A 21,575-nucleotide genomic window follows, 5' to 3' on the forward strand; every position below is an offset into this window, starting at 1 on the left:
GACCACACATGATGGTGGTGATGATAATGATGATGATAAGGCACCCTAGTCCATGGTCAGGGAGCCAGACAGCAGCCCATCATAACCTTTGACCTGAATGTTCAGCTGCTACCTGGTATTAAGGAAAGGTCGAGGGATGTTGTGGATGCCTACTGCCGCTCCACATTGTTCTTTTCTATGAAATACCTTGTGGCTCCTTCTGCTTCCTACAGCAGTGGGAGGTTTAGAGAACCTCTTCGCTGAAAACAGCTGCTTGGGCCAATTTCACACTTAATCGTGCTTTTATTCAAGCCTGGATAAGCTTGCTGAGGGAGTGGAACGCCTAAGCAGACCCTTTTAAAAGCAGCAGTAATATATTTTGCATACTCATTATCCCGGGGATTTCATGAATGTTAGAGAAGCTGAGACTCATTAAGTTCTCTCAGTGGCACAAAAACAGGCCGCAAAGAAGCCCTCCAGACAATAAACAAGAGAGAGATTCAAGCATATTTTCATGTTGTCCCAAAGTCGTCTGCCTTTGATACGCATACAACAGATGCTTGAGCAGTCCTGGGCAGCTGATCTGGAAAACAAGAAGCAATTCTCCAGACTGGGCTGGGCAGCTGCTTCAGGCACTTGTCAAGAAGCCACCAATTAAATATTTTTTTATTTTAATAAAGCATCATTAGTTGGCATTTTAATCTAATGTCCTCCTTGTATTGCAAACTCTAAATGAAGGTGATGTTTTGAAGTTCCTAAAGGAAATATATACATTGTTAGATGATTTACAGTTTATTAAACAATTGGTTGAAGGAAATAGTATATTTAATATTTTATTTTTTTATTACAAAACAGAATACTGAATATGTTATTTTGTAGGCTGCCGTTCAAGGTTGCCCATCTCAGTATTCCCTATGATGGCAAACAGCTTTGAATTAAACAAGCCAATTTTAGTTTGCAGTTGACATTGTAGACTCTTGGAATGCAACCCTGTGCCACAAGGGCCAAGCTACATGTAATGTTGAAAGCACTTTTCGTTACGATGCTTATAACTTGGCCATGGCAAAAGCAGCTGGAGAGAGAAGTGGCCTGGATTGGAGCCATGGCACACAGTAAGGGGAAGTTCCACCTCCCATCAGCTCCAGCCAGCATGGCCAATAGTCAAGAATACAGGGAGCTGTCATTAAACAACATCGGGAGGCTCTCAGGTCCCCCATGTGTGCTCTAGTGGGTGTGAGTGGGACTATCTGCTAGGATACCGCGGGAGAGAGAACTCTTTTTTCAGTCTGAGAGCTGCATTGTCTCATGGGAATCCTTCCAGTGGTGGGTGACATCAGAGGAAAAGGCAAAAGTGGGCACAACAAAGAATGTGACTCTTACACTTCCACAGTCCGCTACATTCCAGCCACTCTCATGCCAGAGGCTTCTGCACTTGTGCATCTTTCCATCCAGGCAAGAAAGAGTTATTAAAGGTGCAAGCGCCTTGTCCTCTTTCGGATCTCTCAACCCTGTCAAGTAGGTCAGCATTATTCCTGCAGATGGAGGGCTGATGATTGACCAAGGCCATTAAGAGATGGGATTTGAAGGAGGGACTTTCTGATTCACAGCTTGGACTCCGAGCCACTCTTCTGTACAGTGGCATAGCAAGGTCAGATGGTACCTGGCGCAGAAAATTTCTTGTCAATAGATTTTCTTTTCTTTTTGCCTGCAAAAATTGTTTGACTTTATTTCATATTTTTTGGGGGGGGGGGTTGTTGAGCTTTTTCTGTGGCGATCACGTGCCTTGCGACAAAGAGTCTGCCTGCCGCCCTATGGCTGAGGGGGAGCCAGCGGGTGGGATGTTTTGGCAGCGGGAAGCCTGCGCTCGCCAAAGCCACAGCGTCTCTCACAGACATTGAGTGCCACACAGCATTTTGTCACCCCCCAGGACTGACCGCACCCACTGCACCCACCTTGCTCCGCCCCTGCTTCTGTACCAACTTTATACAAAATGCTTAAATTTAATCTTGTTGTCAATGTTCTATTCCCCGCCCCACCCCGACTTCCTTCTGCTCTTGGCCTTGCATACTTCTGAAAAGATGGATGTGAAATCAGCCAACACTGTATTGGTTCAACATATGTCAAGGATGTGGAAACAGTCAGGGGCTCAAGCAGAGAGAGGGAGGATAGTTGGCAATGCCAGTTGTTAATTGTATTGGGAGCAGTTGGTATACCCTGTTCATATACAATGCAAGTCCTCAAGGCCTCACAATGTCTCTGATTAGTCTCCCCTGCCTTAACCCATTCCGTTCACAGTAATTTGACTACCAGCGTATTCACTCATTGTGATCAGTTACACAATGGCTTCTCCTTACTTTCTCCCCTCCCTCCATGCTTTTATTCTCCCTTTCTTTCTCCCTTTCTTTCTTTTGAATGGCTGTCACCTTTGTTTGGGGTATCGAGCAGACACAATAGCCGTGAGAGGGCCAGAAAATGGTCTCCTGGTCCAGTTTTGTCCACCGCGACTCTCCAAGCCATTCAGCACTGATATAAATTAGAGGGAGGGGTCAGGGCCCAGCAAACACTGTCAGAAGCAGGGAGGAGAGAAAGCATCTGGGCCATCCAATCTGTGCCAAATTCAGAAAAGCAAACCAAGCGTGAATTCAGATGAAAATAATGAATTGTTGGGGGATGGGAAGGAGAGCGGAAGGGAAATGGGATGTCAAAGGTCATTCAACAACTGGCTTGACTGAGGGGTAGGCAGGGGGGGACAACAGTGTGGATGATGGAGAGAATTACGTGTTGGGTGTTTTACTTTTTCTTTTACATAGTTTTGTTGTTAACACCAGTGGTTAAGGGAAGAGAGACTAGGAAACGAGGCTCAAAGACAAATAGTCGAGTATCATTCCATGACTTTTTGAAAAAAAAAAAGTCAGTAAAAAGATTGAAGGTTCTGAGGAATTTTTTTGCACATAGCACCAGAAGAACCTTTGTCACTCTCATATGGTTTTGTTGAATGGTGTTTTTGTGCAACCTGATTTTTAAAATCCATTGAACACTGTAACCCGTGTAGATTTTACACTCCTACCCGCTGCAGGTAGGTGGTGGGGAACACTTTCACACCATACATAAAATAGTCTGAATCCTGTGCATGTTCATTTAGAAGCCAGTCCCACAGTTTTCTGGCTGTCTGGTGAACTTTCATAGCACATATAAACAATCACTTTGGATTTATATTTCACCCAAGTGTGGCTTCATTTGGTAGAATTCACAAGATACTTATTTTCTGTTGCTGCAACCTGTGGGGTGATGTGCTGCCCCTGTTGCTTTTGTTGGATGGGGCCCTATTTGCCCAGTTCTTGACCACCATGGTCTTATCACCCTGAACAGCAGTGTGGAGGGAGACTGCAGTGTGGTTTTTGCTGTTGTTACAGCTGTGTTTTGTTTATATCTGCTATATGCTTCCCTTTTGTATTGGTACAGGCATATCAATGTAATCTTAAATTAAAATAAGTCACTCTCACATTAGCATGTGTACGATGACAGCTTATTCCAGCTGGCTTAAACAGTGTTGCACTTTAGATAACCCATATCCAAAATGGACATGACCTATCAGGATAAAGAGTAAAAGAATTGCTGGTCTTACTCCTACCCACCCCACACTTTCGACATGCTTAAAAAGTTCACTTCAAACCAGTCACCACTGATTTCCGGTAATGAACTAACCCAAGCAGATAGGCATCTTGTTGCCTGTCAAGTGTAAATCCCACGTAATGTAGGTCAGGCAAAGAGATCTCCTTGGCCTTAATTAGAGCTGGCAACAAGGAGCCCCTCCATCTGCATTGTTCTCTTCTTCTTTGTTCAGCCATCGAAGGCCTGGGCCAACTGGGAATAGTGTTCCCGCTTGATCACAAAGGTGCCCTGGCTGGAAACTCCGTTCCAATTATTTCATTGCAGTCTGTGTTGTCTCTTGTCTTCATCATTCCAGGGGGCTGAAATCCAATATTCCCAAAGAACACACGGCTTTCATTCTCAACATTTGTGTAAGATTCCATAGCTTAATTCTTGTCTCCAAAGATCATACATGATATGTCTTGGTTAGAGTTGCATAAGAGGAAAAGGGTGAAATATATTTCACATCAAAGCTCCCGCTTTTCTTCCTCACTTTAATACCTTACATTGCTTCTGGTCCAAATCCTGATGGATTTAACTTGAAACACCCATGCGCTTTGCTCTAATGAGTCCATGGTTAAGAAGTTTGCACACTCTGGTCATGACCCTCTTTCCTGTATGCTTAAGACCTCTAATACTTCATCTCCTTCAGGGCGCCAAATATTCACCACCTTTCACCTTTCTCCTAACCCCCTCCCATCAACTTTGGCCACATGCACACCATGTATTTAAAGCATTATGGTACCACTTTAAAGAGCCATGGCTTCCTCCAAAGAATTCTGGGAGCTGTAGTTTGTTAAGGGTCTCTTCACAGAACTACAGTTTCCAGAGTTCCCTGGGTGGAGGGATTGACTGTTAAGTCATTCTGAGGAATGTAGCTCTGTTAGGGGAATGGAGTCTTCTAACAACCCTCAGCATCTTTAACAAACAACAGCTCCCAGAATTCTTTGGGGGAAGCCATGATTGTCCAAAGGCTGTCCATGGTGCTTTAAGTGTATGGTGTGGATGTGGTCTTTGTCTCCACTGTGCTCCTCATTCTCTCCTATGGAGTGCCTTCCGTGCTCTTTTACTCAAGGCACCCAAGTTCACTGTAGGCCCCTATCAAATTCCTTGGGGTTTTTTGTTGTCATTACTAACCTTGTGTCTCCCAAGATGCCACAGTTGCCCCACCACCTTCCTTAGGTGTGGCATGCTTTAAGTATTAGATTTACTCAGCCTTAAGTCACTTTGTTCAGCCTCACTTTTCAGTCTGTAAACTAGGAACAATGACCCATTTCACATAGCTATTGTGAGAAGGAAGAGATTAGTATCAAATAAGCCCGTGAGTAGATTTAATTTTTAAAAAATTCAAAGCCACAGTCAGCGAGACCATTTCTTAAGTATAACTTGTTCTCTGAGGATGCCTGTGGTTTGCATTGCTAACTTTGGAAGCCATGCTGTTATGGAAAAAGGAAAATTGATCTCCACTGGGATTGGCATGGCAGAATTATTCTTAGAGGGCAGTAAGTGACTCTTCCAAGTGTTTGGAATGCAAGCCTTTTACAATCTAGGTTGAACCAAAAATTTTCAGAAAATGATTTTCTGACCATTAAAAAAAATAATATTGTTTTAATGGCTTCCTGACCTCATCCTCTCCTGAATGATATTTGGTGACATAGCCTCCAGAATTTTGCCACATGAGAATAGGATGGAGAATTTCAGGCAGAACTGGGGTTGGCCCTACAGTGAGGTAGCAGCCTAATGAGGGAGATGGGACAGCAATGTTTTGGAAGACAGGGGTACATGCACCACATAACCTTTCTGGCTGTGTCCCCTTTGCTGCCCTGCTGCCCTCAGGTGTGATAAAGCACATTGTCCTGACTAGAACTTGGGATACCTCACTCACCCAGAAAGCTGATTGGATGAACCCTTGGGCTATTCACTATCTCTAAGCCTAGGCTGCATTGTAGGGTTGCTGTGAGGATGAAATGGAGGTGGGGAGAATCATGGACACTGCCTTGAGTTCCTTGAAGGAAAGGTGGGATATAAATGTAGAAAATAATAAATACTGTAATGATGAAGTAAGATTCAGCTGACAGTCCAGTTGGCCTTTGTAAATGGAATACGAGGTTGATGTCTTCTTACCCTTCACCTCAGGCAGAAAAAAGATTTGAGTCAGCTTGGTTCACATCTGTGGATTCAGTTTTAATATCATTTAATAATAGTTTTAATATTGTTGACGGGACAAATGGAGTTGGGTCCTTTTTTTAGCCCTCCTTTTTTAGCTCCTTGCTTCCTTCACTCACCAGTATGAACTAAAATAGTTTCATTCAATATTAAATGAGCTGAAATTTTTCAAAAGAGAGGGTTTTTTTGGGGGGATGGATGGACTGATGTAGGATCCCACACCCACACTCTAAGGAATATTTGTCACAATCCCCCCATTTTGCCACTTCTAATAGTATGGAGAATTTTAGGAGGGCATTTTTGCTCATTTCCAGGACAAACAACCAGCGGCAGAGGAAGCCACTCAGGCGCCTGGGACGGCGTGCCCAGGAGCAGGGTGAGCTGCCCATAGGGGCGGGGTGCACTGCGGAGCCTCCGGAGTCTGCCTCCCTCCTCCTACTCAGCCTCCCTACAGCTGGGGGGAGGCAGCGGGTGGACCGTTTGGGCAGTGCAGAGCCTGTGCGAGCCCAAGCCACTGTGTCTCTCCCAGGAGAGACATGTGGCTTGGGCACACTGCAGGCCCCGTGATGAGTGCCACCTGGAATTTTGTCACCCCCCTCAGTGGTGGCACCCAGGGCGGCCCGCACCCCCCTTCCTCCGCCCCTGCAAACAACTGCTAGTTCGGAGGCTAAAATCCATTGCTTGTCAGAATGTGTACAAAGAAAGTGGAATGACATTTAAAAACTTTTGGGAAACTGAATAGACGATGCAGTGAATCTGGTGCAGCTTGCGTGCTTGCTGTTGGATCCCTGTAATATCTGCCCAATATTTACATTTGTACATCAAAGACACTGTACATCTACTGTGACTGAAATTCCTTCTCTAAAGGAAATCTATTATGTACAAGCTATCCTGGATTTCCCACTGCTTGGGGGAAGAGAGAGCATGAAACTATATGCTCCCTTCTGAAAGGCTATCGGGACTGGGAGAAGTTCCTCTGAAGAGTGAGTTTGCCTTTCCCTTATATTATCCAGAACTGTTCCTGTTTTCCTATTGTTTCCTGAGGCAAAATTAGATTTCTTTTGTCATCCAAATAGATGAAATCTTGGGGGAAGATGTGCATTAATATGGTGCACTTCCTGTCCCACTGCTGCTGCTGTTTTTCTTGCCTCAGAGGCAACCTCAGGATATGCCTTTTCCAGTTCCTCCAGCAATTTCTTCATTCTGATGTCCTTAAACAATTAGTTTGCAGTAGCTGTGAACTCTGCCCCCCCCCATGCCTGCAACAGGCTTGAACAATTGGAATCTGTTTGTTGTTTTCCTTCCTGCAAAGGGTGCAATAAAGCTAATATTAAGGCAAAACCAACTACTAAACAGGTAGACAGTAAAGAAGCAAGGAAAGAGTCCAAGCTATTGAACCAAGTAAAGATTTAGTGTGAGGAATACTGCTAACAGTGATATGCTGTGTGTGTGTGTGTGTGTATATATATATATATATATATATATATATATATTCTAAGTTTTAACAGTCTTTCTAGCTTCTGCAGCAAACCACAGCGGCAGCACATGCATTCGTCTGAAAAATATTATGATTGTCATAGATACTGTACAGCTAATTTATAACATAAGCAAAAATATGCACATCATTGTTCTGGATTGTCCTTGTTCATGTTACTCTTTTTAAAGGGACAAAATTTAAACAATCTGGAGAGGGAGACTACTGCAATGAATTCTGTATAGTGCTGTTTCTGAAGAGTGCTCAGAAAATACAGCTAAACCATATGATGGTAGCAAGATTGGCATCTGGCATCAGCCAAAAGGGACATGCAGCATCTGCTCTCAGGTAATTGTACCGCTACACCTCTGGGAATAATTTAAAGTGCTGATCTTGACTTTCAAAGCCTTATACTGTTTTATATCAAAAGGTGCATCTCTTACCCAGTATATCCTCTTGTGCACTGATATCAGCCAGAAAAACTACACAGCATAGTTATCAAGCTGAGGCCATTCTCCATGATGCCACCTCTTTCTTCCAGGCAACTTCTTGCATGGAGAGGCCCAACTGGCCAGCATCCTACTTATATTTAGGGCGGATAGTTAGAATAGTGTTGCCCTCTTAGACTACTGCTAAAAACTGTGGTTCAAACTGCTGCATGGGATTGTTTTGGTCCCATGTTGCCATTTAAATTGAGCCTGGAAGTGTAACCGACTTTTTATTGGTTTTACTGCTATTTTGAATATATTTAGGATAGATACTTTTTTTAGCTCAGAAGTGTGGTAAAAAATAAAGTACGAATAATACTCCATAGCACAATTATTGCAACACTTAACATGTTAATGATCACAAATCACACTGCAATCCAGAAAGCAGAACCCAGATCACAACCCACCCTTTCCCTGTATGCTTTGGCTTAACCCTCATTCTTCAATCCATGAATGAAGATATCATATTTGCTCGCATCCATTCATTATGTTTCTTTGCCTCTAGCTCCTTTGATGGTCTTTTCCCACCTGTTGACTTTTCCATAATGTCTAAATGTAGACTCTAAGCCCCTTGCTTGGGCTTTGCTTCTGTCACTCCATTAGTCTGCCACACACACGGATGGCACCATCTCTGTAAAATTTAAAATGCTTTTAGGTTGGCCCTATCAGATCATTCCGCAAAATTAAACCGTAACCTATCATTTGGCACTGGGAGGATATCTCACAGGAACTGCAGTGCCTGGTTTCCATATTTAGCTCTCGCAGGGCAGTTTTCATAGCAGGAAGCCTAGGTCAGACATATGGCACCTGATCTTAAGGCTTTATCAAATGAGAAGCTAGATGCAGCTGCATTTCCCTACTCAAATTAGAAAAGTTTGAAAGCTCAGCATTTCTCACGGGGTTTGCCTGTTCTATTAATACCATGGCAAGCACAGAACAATAACTATCTATTGTTAGCATCATTAAATTGGAAGTGCTCAGTGGATTGTCTAGTCCATGCTACCATTTGGGCTTTAGTGTTTCTGCTAGAAGGTGAACATGCAGGAGACTAATTATCATTGCAATTTTCATTTTTCAAAGAACATTCCTGTGTACCCCATTCTTTATCATTTCTTTCATTTATATTATGTATGTGTGCATTAAAAATACTAGCCTCTCACGGTTGTTGGGTGTTTTAAACAGCCAGTGATTCTCCATTTGTTGAATGATCAGAATCTTCATTTCACATTTCCTTACATTTGTTTGCAAGCAGCTAATTAATTATCTCTGTATACATGAAAGCCAACTCCTATGCAGCTGAGGTGCCTTTGCCCTCCCCCCCCCCATAAAATTTATGGGCATTGGCATTCAAATGGTTTGTGTGTGCCATGTCTTGTGATTTATTATGCAGGGCGGAGCTTACCTGCCCCCCATATTTTATTCAAGTTGGCACCCCTGTCTAAATATATATTTTAAAGACTTTATTGTGCCTTACCAATTAGTCTCAAAGGGAAGTGAATTGGTTGTGAATGTTGTCATTTTAATAAAGCGATTTTCCATCTTTCTCTCTCTTCGTTGCCCAACCCCCACCTATTGGCCATTAGAAACAGTATTAAGGATCAGAGTTGGACTATTAACTTCTGGGACTAAGGAAAAGTACTACCAGCATTCAAATTGCTCAACAACAGTGAGTCTTCCAGGACTCACAGCCAAGATGGTCTTTCAGCCTGATTTAGCAAGGCAATTCTTTCCACTTATTATCTTAAGTATAACATGCTCATATCTAACCACTGCTGTATGCCTGCTATGGTGTTTTTCCCGACAGGCCTTTCTTGAACAAACTGCCATGTGGTAGCTGCAGTGGGAGAAGCAGCGCTGAGAAGGCACCTCAAAGTGTCTGCTAAAAACTCAGGTTAGCCCATAAGCTATCAAGTCTTCTCCATAGCCAAACCTACCTTGGTTTATGATTTCCAGTTGTATATAATGAGCCAGAGCTTATTTATATCACAGAAACAATTATCCATGTTATATATTTTTAGTTAAAAAGCCTGCCAGGCGAATGGTAAGAAGTATTTCTTAGACAAAGTTTCTTCCTCCCTGCAAATATTTTTAAATGCTGGTTCTACATAAAGGAGTTGACAACACTCCAACTGATAAGTGCATCTGTGTTGTCAAATAGCTTATGATAGGCTTGGCTTGCAAGCTGCTCAGAATTATAGTAATTATGGCTGTGGTGCAGGAGATGCTGTATTCCATCTCTATACCACAGGCTGCATTGTTAATCTGCAACAGTAGGAGAATTACCACTTAATCACAGTACACATAACTGCCTGCTGGCTCAGTCACACAAGTCATAGCACTAACTCCCACCTGTTTTAATCCAATTTCCTTTTTTCTGATTCTTGTTGTATACTGTTGCTCTAGACTGCCAATACACTGAGCACACAAGTAGAAAAAACATTTGATAAAGTCATCATTAAGAACATAAGAAGAGCCTGCTGGATCAGGCCAATGACCCGTCTAGTCCAACATCCAATTCTCACAGTATCCTGTTGGAAACCAGCAAGCAGGACTCCTGTTTTTAAACAAACCATGAGGTATAGTCAAGGTTTGTTCTTGGTTTACTGCACATAGTTTGTAAATGGGGAAAACACTTTAGCATTAATTGAAAGTTTGATTTTTTTCAAAAATGGTGTCATAAAATGGTGACCACCGCAAGGGTTATAGTGGATGTGCACTGAGCTTCTAATGGCCCCTCCACAGCTATTACATCATGTCCACCAGTATGGACTGAACACAGCAACATGCACACATAGAAAATTCTGTATATGCATATTTCATGCTATGTAGTTAGTAATACTTCTGATAGTGTAGAGTGTTAATTGCAGTTCCACTTGAGCTTAAGGTGGAAGAGCAACAAGTGAGTCATGCTAGGAGGCAGCTGCCTGGAAGGAGCTCGGAAAATATAAAAAGGAAAGAAGGATTTTGTAGTAGTGCCACACATTTATCTTGTGCTAACAGTATGCGAGGAGCAGCAACCTATTTGCAGCAGCTGCAGCTGATCTTTCTCCACAGCTTAACTGTGGAGAGAAGTTGGGGCAGTTGCAGAGTAGAATTTGACACATTTACTTAAGAAATCTGTTATGCACATTGATGTAAGCAGCTGCACACACATTTCTCAAGCCACCTTGTGTAAAATATCCAGTAGGGTTTTTTGGGGTAGTGTGTCAACAGTGTCACGTTAATAGCTAAGAAATAGAGGCATGGATGAGAGGAAACTGTAAAAACCAATCAGATATGGGCAATTTGAACTATTTGATTCAGAAGGAGTGCTTGCATATAATCATTAAGCAGATTTGGTATCATGTTACTTCAGTGAGTGGTTTCAGATTCCACTCAAGTTGCCAGACTATCATTTAGACAGTACACATTTTGGAGAAACAAGTTGGAAGGTGGTTTGACTTTATACAAGTAAGCTAATGCAAAACACAATCAGCCCAAGTGCTTTCATGTGAGCTCCTGATGAGAGGCCATGACTGCAGAGAACATGTGCCTCCAGCGTGCTGTGGGAGAGGGGGAAAAGGCTCTCTTACTGGAAATTGAGATATTTCCCTACAGGTTTTGGTTTACTTCTTTGCAGACTGACATGGTGAAAGAATGCTATTTGGCATGGCAGTGCTAAACTATCTCTTTCAGGAAGAGCAATGGAACTTCACTTTGGCTTGATGAAGGCTTACATTAACAATGTAATATTTGCTGTACTATCAGAGCTTAACGTTGGCCTTCTTACATTAGGTTGAATAGATGATTTTAAAAACCCATAACTTAGGTTATAGAGCCTTTATTTATTCAGTGTTTGTGTGTGTGCAGGCAACCCTCTTTTTCTGTGAGGGTTACATTCTAGACCCCTGTGCAGGTCAGAGGAGTACACATAAGCCCTCCCTGTTCCTCGCCTTTTCGTGAAATCTTTATGACATTTTGGGGCTACTTCCAGGTTTGGCATCATGTGCATGCGCAATATCATGCATCATCCAGACATGCCTAAATCAGTCATTGCCTGTAATTCATAAAGAATTCATATAAACTGGTCATTATAACAGAACAGAGGGAAGTCACTGTTATCCTATCCATATACTACCTAAAGTCAGCTTTCTTTCTTTCTTTCTTTCTTTCTTTCTTTCTTTCTTTCTTTCTTTCTTTCCTTTTTAACAGAAGATGCTCAGACTTCTATGGCAAGTTTTACAGAAAGCATATTCCACAGTGGTGGAGCAGATTTGGGGAACATAGTCTTGAGACATAGATATTCAACTTAGGAAAGCATTCTTAGGTCTATAAATGCAGCAAGAATTTGACTAGGGGTGGGGGTTAGACTTTGCAAAAGTAATCCCAATCATGGTAAACATAACCCTTTAAGCAGGCCCCTCCTCAACTGAGCTCCCATCCCACACCCCTCCCACCCTCTGCCTGTTAAACCAGAAACTATGTCCTCTTCTACTACCCTTTATGCATATGTGCCTGTCAAACTGGCAGGGGAGAGAAGACATAACAAATGTATTTGGGTTTTGTGAGCATACCAGTTATAAAACCCCTCATGGTTTTCTCGGGCACATGAAAGGCATGCTCACTGAGCTTCGATGGGTGTGTGAGCCAATCAAGCAGTATAGTGTTTATGCATTACTAATCTGCACTGGAGACTTAAAACTGGCTTAATAATCATTCCTTCTTTCCGGGGAACCCTGGGAGTTGTAGCAGTGTGGAAGTGCGGTAGGAGTCTAACATTTGCCGCTTCTCAATAAGCTACAATCCCCTGGATTCTTTTGCGAGGCCATGATGGTTAAAGTGGTATAAAAACAATGTAAGGTGTATAGCATGAGTATGGCCGTATCTAGGGATGGGAAACCAGTGACCCACCAAATGTTGCTGCACTCCAGCTCCCATCAGCCCCAGCCACTGTAGCCAAAGGTCAGGGATGATAGGAGTAGGAGTCCATCATCATCTGGAGGGCTACAGGTTCCACATCCTTCCAGGTTAGCTTACTTTAAGCTCAAAAGTCAACAGTGCTCTTTCTATTATTTAATAAAAATGCATGCATGAATACAGGCATCTGCTGCTGGCTTCTCTGTCAAGTGATTACTCTAGTGGCTCTTCTATAATTTCAAACCATTTTCATTATTGGTGGGTGTGCCCTGGAGTCCACTGCAGCAATTATCCTTGATGATTGCACCAACGCCTACTGGTGATGGGAGAGAAGATCTCTTCCAGACATCCTGGCTTACTGAAATGATCCCAGCAAGCCAGTCACGAATCCAACAGATGTTTCAGCTTTCCTCCTTTTTTAGGCCAGAGAAAACTTGATGCATCTTCAAATCCCCATGCCAATTTAACATCCTCTCCTCCTCCTCCTCCTCCTTCTCCTCTTCCTCAAAAAATAAATAAATGAAGATTTCCACAACATGTTCATATATGAGAGCAGTCCAGGCTATTAACTGATGTCAATCATGGTGAGGTGATTGCCTCATGCAGCAGAATCCACTGGGGCAGAAGATCCCAATGTCAATCTTTCTCTCCCCCCTCCCTGTTGTTCTTGATGAACATCTTCCCTCACCCCTTCTTCCCTGTTCCTATTTTGGGATCTGCCTTGGATGACAAAATGTGTTGGACTAGCTCTGCGTACAGTATTGAAAGCAGAATTGTATGTAACCACCGTGATATCACCATGAGCATGAATAATAATCGATGCCTAATAAAAAGGGTGTTGCGGGGGGGGGGTGACCTGTAGTTTGGCATCCCTGAGAATCTAGCAGCTCAATTCTGCCCACAAAGTCTTGTCCCCGACAACTTGTTGGGCAGAATTGAGCTGCTAGATGCAGACAACAGAGTACCACTTGTCCCTACCAGGCCACATCAAGAAACCCAGCCAAGGCTCAAGGCAGTAGTGGGCAAAGAATGACTGCATTAGAGCAAAGGGGGGAGGAATTCACTCAATCCAGACCAAAGCAGGAAAAATGACAAAGCATCATGCTCCCATCTCCATCCCAGGAAACTGAATATTCTGAATAAGAAAAGCTATGTCCCTGAAGACAAAAACACAACAAAACATTTCTCTCTTTAAAAAATAAAAACAAAAACAAAGTGCAATCCTATGCATGTGGGAAGTGCCTATAGTTCAGCAGTAGAGCTCATGCTTTGTATGTAAAAAAAGTCCCAGGTTTTATCCTGGCATCTCCAGGTAGGACTAGAGAAAGATTCCTGTATGAAACAGTGGAGAGTCACTGCTGGCCAATGTCAACAATGCTAAACAAAATGAGCCAGCAGTCTGACTTAGTATAAAGCAGCTTCCTGTATTCAGAAGTTGTGTCCACTGGGGCTTACTCTCAGGTAACTGTGCCTAGAAATGCACTTCAGTGGACAAATGCACTGTCAGATGTTGTTGCATTCCCCAACTCCCATTGGTTCCAATGGTCAGGGATGACAGGAGCTGTAGTCCAACAACATACGGACAGCAGTTCATTGGCTACTCTTGGTCTACAACTGAGCCACACAATTATCCAGCCATCTGGCTGCATCTGAGTTCCACTGAACATAATAACCCCATCATGATAGGTGTGGTCTTTGCTCTCTTTTTTTGTTAGCATGTTCCTGACCTTTTGGCTTCAGATCTTACTGAAGTCTCAACAGAGAAAGATGAGTAATCCATCTGGATTTTGCATCAAGATTACTTATTTTCATTTGTCTGGAATTCATTCAGAAAAATATCTGAACAATTGTAAACTGGTGTATTTTTGAACCAGCTGAGTGCCAACAGAAATAACCCAGTTGTCCTTTATTTTGAGTTCAGGAAAATATATTTATGGAGATCACATGTTCAATCACATGCATGTACACTTGGCTTCTGAAAGAGAGAGATGGGGGTGTGTTGGTGAGTGTGAGTGTGTTTAAAGACTACATCCTAAATTTAAAAATATGTTGGATGTAAAGAGTGAGCTGCTTTGTAAGTTAAGGAAGTGAAGATATGGAAAACATATTAGATTTCCCTTTCAGAGAGACATATGGCTTTGCAGTTTACTCAGATGTGTGCATCTAATAGCCCTGAAAGAAGTCAGCTTCATTCTTAGTTGGAAGGGAGCGAGCACATGAAGGAAAAGCGGATCGCCAATTACTTTGATGCACAATTTGAATTGTTGTTGCTGCAGTGTCTTAGTTACAAAATAGGTTGTTGTTTTTATTTAAAAAGTTTGTCTTCTCAGCAAATTGCACTGCGAGTTCCACCTGCTAAAATTCCCTCTTTTATGCAGTTACTAATGGGAAGTCCTATGTTCTTTTGCATTTGATCAACCCAGGGAAGGCTGAGGAGGAAAGAAAAGGCTGTCCTCTTCTGATTTACGCCCTCCTTAAATGTCCCCAGTCTTGAAAAGCACCACCAAGCTTTTGAACTGGAGCACACCTCTTGGTGTGTGTGCATATGCACATAACACACACACACACACACACACACACACACAGAGTTTTGTTATAGGTCCCACTTGTTAAATCGTATAAGAAGGGAAAGAGAATAAAATGAAAGCTTCAAGAGTTTGTGCAAAACTTGGAAGCTCAAAAGCCTTTATTTAATTCAAAGCTTCTGTTTAATTCAAACCATATATCATCAAGTTATGGCATAACTGAAAAAAGTATTCCAGGAAAGATTTATTTCTCTGTCTCATTCCAAGAGACTGTCATAATTTCTGCACACCATGCTGAGGAAATATCCCATATATTGTGTACGAATCTGGGTCCTTCATGAAATCTATCCTGAGTGCAAGCTTTGTTCTAAACATGTGGCAGCGTGACATTTTTCGCTGGAGTGTAATGTCATAGGGCAAAGGTCCCCTCCGCCGCCAAACTGCTTTTGGTGTAACTTAGATCATGGGTGGGGAACCTGTGGCCCTCCAGATGTTGCTGAACCACAGTTTCCATCATCACTGGCTGAGGCGGATGAGAATTGAAACCCCACAACATCTGGAGGGCCAGAGATCCTTCTTCACTGTTGTGGGCCATTTTCCTAGTCTTAGCATTTGAAAAGCATTTCAACATAAGATGAACAACACAGTGGCCTGATTCACTCTGCACTGTAAGTCGAACTATGGCTTACCAGGTGCCAGAGGGAAGCTTGCAGCCAATTTGCTCCTCTCTGTTTAGCTTAGCTTAGCATGGCATGGAAGTAAAAAGGACTGGGAAGGAGCAGAGCAAGACTCCTAATCTCAGGGTTGTGGGTTTGAGACCCATATTGGGCATAAGATTCCTGCATTTCAGGGTTGGACTAGATGATCCTCATGGTCCCTTCCAACTCAATGATTTCTATGATTTCTATGTACCAGCTCCTCTCTAGGAGCCTGTATGTTTTCATGGTCCTGGTAAGCCATAATTTGACTTACTGTGTCATCTGAAGCAGGCTAATATCAAGTGCACCTGTGCTGTGCTACTGCCAAACCACCCCCTTGCTGTTGACTGGACTGACTTTAGTGAAATGCAATCGGACACTGACAAAGGCTCACCGTAGAGCCTACCCAGTGGCAGTGAAGGCAAAGAAGGCATATTTGGCTGCCTCCATTGCATCCTCATTGCATCCCCTGCCTCCATCCAGCAGAGTCTTTCTGGGTAGTGCAGGGCCTTTTTACAGTTAGCCAGAAGGAATTGGCAGAACCAGCAGTTTTCAAAGCATTTTGACCTGTGACCTGTTTTCAAAGCATTTTGAGGATAAAAACACTTGCATCCAGTGGGATCTTGACTCCCAGGGTGGGAAAAGGGAATTTCAGCAGGTGTGGCTGGTCATACAAGCTGTACCCACCAAAGTTCCCTTTTCCACACAAAGTAATTAAAAGTGCAGCAGCCTTCTCCTCTTTTGCATCTGACAACCCTAGCACTTGTGTTAATTTCTCATATTGATATATGTACTCAAGTGGCACTTGTCTATTTTCTGAAATGTTATATATTTTTAATATCATTTCTAACATTATTATATTTTAAGGACTAAAATAGAGAGATCTGGTGGTATGTGCCTGTGAGTTTAGGTGAGTTTAAGACAGAGAGGCAGGAAGGGAGGGTTCTGCATGAGGAAAAAGAGCCATCATAATGGAAGTTTGATGATAAGTTTGTGTTGCTGTTTTTTACTTCCGACTAATAGCAATGTAATATGCCTATCTCTCCCTCATCTTCTTTGCAGGACTTTCTGTCTCCTGCATGTTGCCTCAGTAAGAGTCCTTGAGGCAATACTGTGTAAGAACTTTAATTCTAAACTGCAATATGATTACAGAGAGTCAGAGCAAGAATGCTTGGATAAGGAAAATTACAGGTGCCTGCCTCTGCCATGGTGCTTATAAGCAGGTGGTTGAAGAAAAAAATGTGCCAGAACATGTTTGTAGGGGGTGGAGTGAGAAAATGTGGCAGTGTGATGTGGCAGATCTCTGTAACATCCTGGATTAGCTGGGAGTGTGTTGAAACTCCTGCCATTGACCCTGGCATGGCCCCAGGACTGACCTTCTTCCTATTCAAGACATTCCAAGCAGCCTCTGCAGTGACCTGGATGAACTCCCTAAACTCTAGTGCAGGGGTCAGCAAACTTTTTCAGCACGGGGCCAGTCCACTGTCCCTCAGACCCTGTGGGGGCCGGACTATATTTTTTTTTGGGGGGGGGGAAATGAATGAATTCCTATGCCCCACAAATAACCCAGAGGTGCATTTTAAATAAAAGCACACATTCTACTCATGTAAAAACACGCTGATTCCCAGTCGGTTCGTGGGCCGGATTTAGAAGGCGATTGGGCCAGATCTGGCCCCCGGGCCTTAGTTTGCCTACCCATGTTCTAGTGTGTAGTCCCTTATTAGTACAAGTCAGAGAGGAACCAAAGAAACACTACTATTGTGTCAGGACCCAAGACCCAAACTTTGAGGCTAGTAAGAAGTGTAGGCACCAGAGACACCAACTTCACCAGGGCTCAGGGCAGCTGGAAAAGGCAAAGGTATGGGAAGGGAGTAGTCACAGAGTTGGCAGAAACCAGGTTGTCTAGTCCAGCCACCCATAAATTTGCCTCCTCCCAATTTGGCTGGTGCAATCTAGACCACAGTACTTCAGAAGTGCAAAACAATGCAGAAAAGGTATCTCAAAACACCTGTGGCCAACCTGTGGGCCAAGGGCTGCATGTGTCTATTCTCAGTGTGGACTGCAGAACCCAAGGAAACCATGCTCACTTTCCCCCACTGCTCAGCTGATCATCCATTAGTTGGGAGGGAGGAAAAATATTGCTGTTCAGGTAAGCTTCAAACTGATCCAGCAGTACAGGTCAGGGCCGGCCCTCCCAAGAGGCAGGGTGAAGCAGCAGCTGCTTCAGGCGGTGGAAGCCAAAGAGGTGGTGCTTCTGCAGGCATCTTGTCAGTCCCTACCACCAGTGGAGAAGTGGCACTGGCAGTGGTGCCAGTTTCCAGCAAGATCTCACAAAAATCTTGCAAGATCTCACCAGAAATCACCACAGCCACTTTGTGAGAATGGTGGCACAACCCAGGTAAGAGATGTGGCACTACGATGCCACATTCCCATTTCAGCTCAGGTGGAGAACTGGGACGTGCTGCCCCTGTGGTTTTAAATGCGTTGGGTTCACTGGAGTACAGATTTGTAACCTGAATTCTCCAGGGATGCCGATGCAGTAGATGCACCATCTCTCATCTTAACCTATGCCATAGGGTTGGTTATATGGATAATAATAATAATAATAATAATAATAATAATAATAATAATAATATAATTTATTATTTATACCCCACCCACTCTGGGTGGCTCCCAACAGAATATTAAAAACATGATAAAACAGCAAACATTAAAAAGTTCCCTAAACAGGGTTGCCTTCAGATGTCTTCTAAATGTCAGATAGTTTTTTATTTCCTTGACATCTGATGGGAGGGCATTCCTCAGGGTGGGCTCCACCACCAAGCAGGCCCTCTGCCTGGTTCCCCGAAACCTCGCTTCTCACAGTGAGGGAACCGCCAGAAGGCCCTTGGAGTGGAACCTCAGTGTCCGGGCTGAATGATGGTGGTGGAGACTCTCCTTCAGGTATGGAGAGGGAGAGAGACATGTAAACCTCTTTGGGCTCCTTGGAGTAAAGGTAGAATATAAAACACAAAAAATAAAATAAAATTGATAGCACCACTGGAATAAGCATAGCAAGGTATCTACAGGGTGGAGTTTGGGGATCTCCCTCTCTGATAAGCCTAGATTTTGGGTCTTTTCAATGAAGGTGAATGTTGGAAGATTAAAGACAGACATTCTTTAATTCTTCTTCACAAGCACATATTTAAACTATGGAACTCACTCCCACAAGAGGATGCGGTGGCACTGGCCAGCAAGCTGGGTGGCTTCGAAAGAGGAATAGTAGAAAAAATAATGGAGGTTAAGGCTATCAATGGCAAGTAGCCACAACAGCTATGTTCTACATCCACTGTCAGAGGAGGTATGGCACTGAATACCAGTTGCTGGGAACCTCAAGTGGGGAAAGCGCTCTTGCAGCCAGGCCCTGCTTGCAGGCTTCCCACAGGAATTTGGTTGGCCACCATGCAAAGAGGGTGCTGGACCAAATTAAGCAAAAGGCCCACCTAGCAGAGCTCTTGTTGTCTTCTTAACCTACTGTCCCAACCCTCAGTAGCAGCTGCTGCAAATCCTCATGTTTCTAGATGTGGCTAAGGAGCAATCCATCCTCAGCCTTGGATGAAAGCTCAGAGACATAGCTAGCTGTCAGAGAGCTATTATGATTTATTTGACACAACTGCACTCATGTGGAAAGCGTTTTATGAGCCTATATCTTATGAGGTAGGTAGGTACCAATTATCCCTGTTTTAAAACATGGTGAATACAGTGGCTTGTCTCAGGCCACCCAGCGAGTCCATGGCTGGGTGGAATGCAAAACCTGGTTTCCTTGGCTCAGCTTCAAGTCTCTGTCAATGCTAAATGACCACATTGCAGTCAGTGCAGTTAGTGGTCTGGACCTTGAGAGACAACTGTAAACCGAGCTGAATTGGGCATCTCTGGGGAAATCTGACCTGTTCCCCTGACATCAAGCTCTAATGTTAAACTAACGGTCCCAGTGTTAGCCGATAAGCTTAGATTATACTGTGATTAGCTTGTTTAGGCTGTAATTTATACTTTCTAAATTGAGCTCAGTGGTGCAGCACGTGCCTTGCATGCAGAGAGGGTCCCAGGTTCATTCTCTGGCATTTTCAGTTGGGGGCTGGAAAAGTCGGGGAGTGGATTTGTATCTCTCTGTGTGTGCAATTACTCTGGAGCTGCTGTGAAGTTAGTTCCTCATGCCATGGAAGGTTCGATCAATTCATCATTCTGCTCTTCCATTCCATGTTTTTCACTGCATCAGTTTCCCTCTCCGTGCTTATCTTATTTATTTCATAAAATTTAGGCACCACTTGATTGTACAAAACCTCAACAATGAACAGCAACAATTTTAAACAGTAAAAAGGTTGGAATTATCAATAAACTAACAGCAGACTGAAACACACATAACTGTCAGGATAGGCTTCTCTAAACAAAAAAAATAAACGTGTTGAGCAGGTGCAGAAAAGGGAAGGCACCTACCTGTTATCAATAGGCAGGGAGTTTCAAAGTGTAGGTTTTGCTACCATGCTAAACGATCAATATGGAATGGGTATATAAGGCACCTGTAAGAGTACCAGTTCCACAGATCGAAACAGTTGAGTGGGCATATATGGAGTAAGGTGATCGAGTAGGTAAACTGGTCCCGAGTTGTTAAGAGCTTCATAAACTTATAGTCACACCTTGAACTTGGCCCGGTAGCAAATTGGCAATCAGTGCCAATCTCTGAGCACAGGTGTTATATGCTGACAAGGTCTTACTCCTGTCAGCAATTGTGCTGCAGCATTCTGCACTAACTGCAGCTTCCAGATCAAGCACAAGAGATATTATCAATCTATTCATAAACAAACTCATTTAAAGTCCTAGTTGGAAATAAAGCTAATGATTGGTTTTTAAATGACTCCTGTGTAGCATAAAAATAGAATTTTATTGGTCTCCCATTCCAAAAACATCTAAAAGCTACAGGGGGTACATTGAACCCCTCAATGTTAAATTTCTCATTGAGCTATCACGTAGCCCTGAAGGTGAAAGAACAAAACAGAAACTTCAGGTGCATTTGTGAAATGCTGGCCTCATAACAGAAGAGAGAGCAAAACAAATGCAGAAGTGCCTTGTTGAAATACTGGTCTCATGGTAAATAATAAGAGAGCCCCAATGTACCCCAGTAACCTAATAGGGCTTTTCTTCCCCAAAGGACATAAGAAATCACTGTTGCAAATTTGCACTACGAGAGTGTTAATTTCTGTGTCAAGAAGATAAAGCCAAACTGGCCAAACGTTAGCTCACGTTAAAGGCTTTTTTACAGGTTGGAGGGAAGGAATTCATACTACTGCTTCAACCACTCTGCTTCAGAGCTGGCCCATGAATGCATGAACCAGGACTATGAAGCGGACTCAGTCTAAAAATGAAGGCAGAGTCCTACTAGCCAGTGATAATTTCATAAAGCTGAGTTGTATAAATCTTCCAGTCTCTACTTTTGCTTTCCCCACACTGCATCTTACATTATTATGAATTAGAAAGTGTTCCATTTTTGTTATATTGAGTTGTCCAGTTAAGGCGTCTGGGGAATATTGCTGGCAATACGTTTACTTCCAGCCTCCCCTGGGAAGTACAATGGGCTACTTTTCTCCTTTCTTAAAATGGTGGAAGCGCACCAGGGCAGCACTTTGAAAACGGTCCTGCTGTAAAAATAGTCGTGCTGAGAGCA

Source organism: Podarcis erhardii (genome assembly GCF_964252035.2).
Source record: "Podarcis erhardii genome assembly, chromosome: 3".
NCBI classification, from domain to species: domain Eukaryota; kingdom Metazoa; phylum Chordata; class Lepidosauria; order Squamata; family Lacertidae; genus Podarcis; species Podarcis erhardii.